The sequence below is a fragment of the Lycium barbarum genome, chromosome 8 (genome assembly GCF_019175385.1).
Source record: "Lycium barbarum isolate Lr01 chromosome 8, ASM1917538v2, whole genome shotgun sequence".
Classification (NCBI taxonomy): Eukaryota; Viridiplantae; Streptophyta; class Magnoliopsida; order Solanales; family Solanaceae; genus Lycium; species Lycium barbarum.
In genome coordinates, this window is record NC_083344.1 from 116,151,409 (window position 1) to 116,158,837 (window position 7,429).

Genomic DNA, 7,429 nt, shown 5'->3' on the forward strand with positions numbered 1-7,429 from the left:
GAATAATAACACGGTTATGCTAAATGAATAAAAGAAAAATAAAAAATTCGAGCAATTACATGGAACCACAAGAAGTAAAATTTGGGAATGAGAAGAAAAGAAATGAAAAATAAATAATATAAAAAGAAAACGGAAAAGGGTCAAATATATCCCTGAACTTTGGGAAATAGTTCATCAATACCCTTTGATATACTATTGGGCTAATTATGCCCTTATCGTTATACTTTGAGTTCAAATATATTATTTTTTTACATTTTGAGGCCAAATATACCCTTTATCCCTTAAAGTTGTCCAAGGTGGACATGAAATATGACGTGGCACTAGCAACTCGATGAGGTGGACACCATATGGCATGCCACCTCACCACCCCAACCCATTTACCCCTCTCTTCCCCATTCTTCTTCCACCACTACCATCTCCTCCCCTCTACAACCATTAGCGCCACCACACCACCCCAATGATCAGGATTTCTCTTGATTATTGAACGACCTATCTGAATTATCCATTTCTCAATAATTTCAAGAACTCCAAAAGATTTTATCTTTAATCCTCCGTATCAGAATTGCAACTACAAAGGAATATACACTGCAACTCAAATCTTATACCACTTCAATAGACCTTCTGCAACTTCTCCTTGTTCGCCCCACAAAATATTCAATTCGCAGATATCATATATCACTGAACTCTTCAAAAAAGAAACAAAATGCCAACTTTTCTTTATAGTACTTGAGCTCAAACAAGCAAATAAAGAACAAACAACCTTAAAGTTCCACGGTCTTTTCAGTTTCCCGACTTCCAACAACCTTAATCCACTGAAAACTGAAAAAGGTAAGAGTAGAAGAGACAAAGTAGAGAAATTTATGTTTAGCTCTTTTTTTTTTTTTTTGTAGAGGGGAAGAGATGGTAGTGGTGGAAGAAGATGGGGAAGAGAGGGGTAAATGGGTTGGGGTGGTGAGGTGACATGTCATGTGGTGTCCACCTCACCGAGTTGTTAATGCCACGTCGTATCTCATGTCCACCTTAGACAATTTTAACTGATAAATGGTATATTTAAACTCAAAGTATAAAAGAAAGGTATATTTGAACCCAAAGTATAACGATAAGGGTATAATTGACCTAATAGTATAACGAAGGGTATCGATGAACTATTTCCCGAAGTTCAGGGGTATATTTGACCCTTTTCCGAAAAGAAAAATACATTTTAAAAAATAAAAATAATTAAAAAGTAAAAATGAAAAATGAAAAAGAAATTAAAATAATAGAAAAAATAAATTGAAATTAAAATAAACAAAAAAGAAACAAACTAAAAGTAATTACAGGGTGTAATTACACACAATTCTCAACCCCCCCCCCCCCCCCCCCCCCTCGAGAAGAGTGTAATTACACCCTCTCAATTCCCACCTAACTATGTAATTACTTGGTCAAATAAACAGGCCAAATTATGTAATTACACCCAATAACACCCAATTCCAATTGCTTGGGTGGCTTTCCAAACAGGCCCTAAGTGTATTTGAGTGTATTCGTCGTTTTTAGAGTGTAAAAATGAGTTTAATGTATTTGGCTGATTGTATTTTTGGACAAACTAAATGTATGTGTTGTTTGAATGATCTATATACATATGTTTGTATACAATTTTTTTGATTAAATACGGTGTATCTGAATTTTTCTTGTTTGTATTCAAATTTACCCCGTCATTGTTTGATACACCTGAATACACTCTATAACAGTGAAATACTAGCTAGCGACAGCTCAAATACATTAATATGCGGTCGAATACATTCAACCTTTGCGATGTCTGGCGGCGACCTTGCTGATCGGAGCTCGAATATATTCAAATACAACCAAAACAAAAAGATACATCAATATATAAATGCACTGAAATACATAGCTCCTTCGTGTATTTATATAAACTGGAATACAATCATTTTGAATACACATGTATTCAAAGCAATTAAGGTTGCGTGTATTCTAATACATTCAAATACACGCGACATCAAATAAGGTTAAATACAATTGAACAGTGTATTCAAATACAGCAAATTACCTTAAACTAGTTACGAAATGCAAATACATAAATTGTAGCTACAAGTTGTTAAAAGCTCTTAAAAGGTAGTGGCTTATTTCAGTTGTCCAATTAATTCAATTATATTAATCCATAATATTTATTTGGATTAATATTTCTTTAATTTAAAATAAAATCTAGAATATTTCATGAATCTTTATTCAATAAAATTTAATTGTCTATGATATGTACTAAAATTTCCATGTCAAACAAAAAATGCACATATTTGAAAACTTGGCTGATAAAGGTGACACAGTTTACATAATACACATCAAAACTCACACTCTCAGTGAGTCCCGCGATCAGCTCTGGGCAAAAACCAGTTCTCGTAAGTTCCTCTATCAATGTAATTTAACATGTTATAAGTACGTCCATTTAGTTGTGGAGTTAAAGGAAATCAAGGGATTTCAATTAAATCCCCTTGGCCAGAAAATTGTGTTCAGCAAATAAGCTAAATATATGAATTGTTGAATTTAAAAATCCCATTGACCTTAGAAAAGATTCTAGTTTAGTGGTAATTAAAGGGGTTCAAATATTGCCTATTTCGATCAAAAGTACAAATACTAGTATGCCACTCTAGTATTTTTCTAAATCCTCCGCCACTAGTTATACCATGTCGTCGCAGATTTAACATTTTAGGTAGCTAGTTCCATGTCATGTGCGAGTAGTTATTTTTAGGTGACTCGTATTTGTTAGGCATCCATATTTACTTGTTCATGTTTGATTTGTCACTTCCTTTAAGAAACAATAAATAAAATGATAAGTTTTACTATATCACTCCCTTGTTATTATTAGTTATCTCACTCATTGTGAAATGAATTGGAAAAAAAATTATGTACTTAAAATAAGTATAAAATGATAAATTATCTCTTAGTTTTCAAACTGCATAAGTAAAAGCGGACATATGCTTTTAATATATGTAGGGGACAATTAAAAATGGCGGAGGGTGTGGTATCTCTTAGATGTCGTGGTGGAGTAAATATTCTTTTACACTGTCAGTAAAAATTAAACTATTTTCTTTTTTATTTTTGTATAACCTGTTTTTTTTTTTTTTTTACTTTATGATGTGGGTTTGATTAATTACTTGAATTTTTTTTTTTTTTTTGTTAGCTCTTATTCCATGGGTGGAATTTCGGGAGCCTGATGTGATGAAGTATTATGATATCAAGAAGACTGATGTTGAAGTTGTTGATTTGCTTGATAAAGCTGCTAAGCAGAAAGAGGTAATTTTGATCCATTAATTACTAGTAGTCTTTGGTTTTCTTAAATATTCTAATAGCCTTCTCTTTTGTCATTTTCTTGAAAGTATTGATCCATTGATTTTTTGTGCAGATAAACATTGTGGCAAAAGTGTACTGGGGAGATGCAAGAGAAAAAATGGAGTCCGGAGCCAAAATGGCTTATTTTTACCGCCATTAGACAAAAATAGTATGCTTTTTTTTTTAGACTAAAATGGGTATTTCGTTGGTTATCCAACGAAATACGCACACAACGTACTGTTCCGGTGCCGATGATTTCTTGCATTTCGCTACATGTGTAGCAAAATGCAAGATTTTTTTTTTTTTAATTTTCCTTTGCATTTCGTGAATCAATTCACGAAATAGGCATTTTTAATATATTTTTTTTTGCAATTCGTGCAATTAAATAAAACTATTTTTTTTTTTTAGCATTTCGTGATGCAATTCACGAAATAGATTTTTTTTTATTTCGTCAATTAAATGAACGAAGCTGATACGAAATGCAAAAAATTGCAAAAAAAAAAAAAAAAAAAAAAAACCTATTTCGTGATTTGATTCACGAAATGCAAGATTTTTTTTTTATTTTCCTTTGCATTTCGTGAATCAATTCACGAAATGGATTTTTTAATTTTTTTTTTTGTTTTTTTGCAATTCGTGAAATTAAAACTGTTTTTTTTTTTTTTTTGAAATTAAAATTAAAACTTTATTTTGAATATAAATCTAATTCAATTAGATAAAAATATAGGAGAAAGAGTAGTTGTAAATTGGGGAAAGAGAAGTTGTAAATTGGTGAAACTTTAAACAGTCATAACTTTGCGCTCGGATATCCGATTTATGCAAAAAAAAAATTTGATTTTGCATATTTTTCCGAGATCTAGCAGCGCAAACCGCCGGTTGGGCCGATTTTCTAGAAAACCTCTTTTTTCCCTTCCAATTTTAATTTTCCCCCAAATTGGCGGGAAATTTTTAGTTTTCTTTACTTATATTATGATGATGCGCAATAGACTTCAACATAAAAATTTCGGAGTAATGTAGCTGTGAATGTCAATTTCACTTATGTGGTTTCAATTTTTGAAAATAAAGCTGACTAATTTTCTCAACTAATTAGTTTTATCTTATATGTTGAGAAAATTAGTCAGCTTTATTTTCAAAAATTGAAACCACATAAGTGAAATTGACATTTACAGCTACATTACTCCGAAGTTTTTATGTTGAAGTCTATTGCGCATCATCATAATATAAGTAAAGAAAACTAAAAATTTCCCGCCAATTTGGGGGAAAATTAAAATTGGAAGGGAAAAAAGAGGTTTTCTAGAAAATCGGCCCGGCCAAACCGCCTTACGGCAGTTTTCGCTGCTAGATCTCGGAAAAATATGCAAAATCATTTTTTTTTTTTTTGCATAAATCGTATATCCGAACGCAAAGTTATGACTGTTTAAAGTTTCACCAATTTACAACTTTTCTTTCACCAATTTACAACTACTCTTTCTCCTATATTTTTATCTAATTGAATTAGATTTATATTCAAAATAAAGTTTTAATTTTAATTTCAAAAAAAAAAAACAGTTTTAATTTCACGAATTGCAAAAAAACAAAAAAAAAAATTAAAAAATCCATTTCGTGAATTGATTCACGAAATGCAAAGGAAAATAAAAAAAAAAATCTTGCATTTCGTGAATCAAATCACGAAATAGGTTTTTTTTTTTGCAATTTTTTGCATTTCGTATCAGCTTCGTTCATTTAATTGACGAAATAAAAAAAAATTCCATTTCGTGAATTGCATCACGAAATGCTAAAAAAAACAGTTTTATTTAATTGCACGAATTGCAAAAAAAAAAATATTAAAAATGCCTATTTGGTGAGCGAAATGCAAGAAATCATCGGCACCGGAACAGTACGTTGTGTGGGTATTTCGTTGGATACCCATTTTGGTTTAAAAAAAAACATACTATTTTTGTCTAATGGCTGTAAAAATAAGTCATTTTGGCTCCGAACTCAAAAAAAATGTGTGACTCTATTGAAGATCTGAAGTTAGATTCTTTTGGTCATGGGTAGCAGAGGCCTAAGTACTATCCAAAGGTACATATTTTCCGCTTAGACAATAAAATCTGTCATTAATCCTATGTAACAATGAATTAGCGATAAATTATATAAAAAAAATATTAGCTACGAGCTATTATTTAGTGGTGAATTAGAGATGAAATTTGTCGCTAATTTCATTTTTTTGTGTAGTGTATTCATTTTCCCTTGCATCCCTATGTGGGATTTACAAAGCAATATTTTACTCCTTTTTTTTAATTCTCTAAGGGGTCGTTTGGTAGAAGGTATAAGTTGGGATATTGCAGCACTAATTTTTATACCATGTTTGGTAGAAGGTATAAATTTATCCTGGGATAAATTTATACCTTGTACCAAATATGGTACAAAAATTAGTGTTGGAATATCCCAGCTTATACCTTCTTATCCCACTTATAATTGGGATTATTTTATACCATCTTTTAGATGGTATAAAATAATCCCAATGAATGAAATAAATTAGTCCCGAAATTATAATTCCGGGTTAATTTCGACTATCTACCAAATGACCCCTAAGTACTTCACTAACGTTTGGATAAAAAAATTTCAGGATAATGTTGGGAAGTGTAACAAACTATGTATTGAACAATGCAGCGTGTCCAGTGACTATAGTAAAGGATCCTGATTTCCACAAGCATTAATGACAACTAACTGCTCCAACGTGAGCCGTGATGATCATTGAATAAGAATGTTTTTTACCCTCTTTATATCTCTTGAAGCTTAATATATATATATATATATATATATTCTTTTTCTGGCAAGTTATATAGCAAGTTACTGTTCTATTTCCTAAGTTATCATATTATATATGTATTTATGTAACTTCCCCAAGTTATTATAGGTAAAAAGGAATTGTTTACTGAGACAATGATTCTATTAAATTACTTACTAGTCCAGGACCTGTTGTAGTACCTCCCATCAAGCCCTTCTTAAAGGGATAACTACGTGATATAACAAACATATAGTGGGTATTGACATTTAGTAGCTATAGTTTAACTTAATTACTTCTCATAGCAAACATTTGTGTATTAATATCATTTAATAACTATATATATATATACACACACAAAATAGAATACTCATCCCACTATTAACTTCCAATCCATTCCTCCCATTTCTCTCCCCCATCTTCTCCCCACTGCTCCGCCGCTGGCCATCGCCGCCGACGGAGCTCCGGCGAAAATGCCGTGCCCTTTTTTCCACTGCTCCAGCGAAAATGCCGTGCATCTTCTCCGCCGGAGCTCCGGCCACTGCCGTCAACCACCATTACTGCCAGCCTCGTCGGAAACGCCGTCTCCGGCGAACCACAACAACACCACATACAAGTTCGCTAGAGATGCAACAACACCACCACAACCACCCCTGGCCGCAACAACACCACAACGGATCTGAGATCTGAAATCGTTCAGATCTGAGATCGTCCTATCAGACTCTGCCGTCGTCGTAATGATAGCAAATTTTGGTATTTTGTTGCTTATTTGATTTCTTATTCCCAAGTTATTAACGTTGGAGTTTATGGTTAATTTGTACCATTACTTGATAAAAGAGTTATTCGAAGTAAATGTTTCTATTCATCCATAGTGATGCTTGATTAGCAGGTCCCTAGTAATCTGGTACGTGTGGATTGCCTAGGTGAAATTTACTGGTTAGATCTGGAAAAAGTCCAGATTTTCGCTTTATTTTGTTGTATATTTACCGTGTATACAATGTTTTTCGTTTGTATTTGTTGTATACATACCGGAAAATATGGCATCTTTGTTAATTTTTTGGTGTATGAATATTTTATATTGTATTTTTCGTCTGTATCTGTTGTATACATACCGGAAAATATGATGTATTTGTGTAATTATTGGTGTATATGTATTCAGTTTTTACTCGTTGTATTCATGAATACAACAAGCCAATTTATGAATACAGATAGTTATTTCATGAATACAGTGGAAAAATAATTGTTGTATTCATGAATACAGCTAAAAAAAAAATTGAATACACATGTGGGAGCTAGGCTGATTTGCTACAGAACGTAAATATTGAAACATTAGCTATGCAATTT

The 7,429-nt window shown here is 32.2% G+C and overlaps 1 pseudogene; it reads left to right on the forward strand.

Annotated features, from left to right (window-relative positions):
- The first annotated feature begins 2,278 nt into the window (after positions 1–2,278).
- On the forward strand, positions 2,279–6,124 carry LOC132608188 (universal stress protein PHOS32-like; annotated as a pseudogene).
- Positions 6,125–7,429: the final 1,305 nt, after the last annotated feature.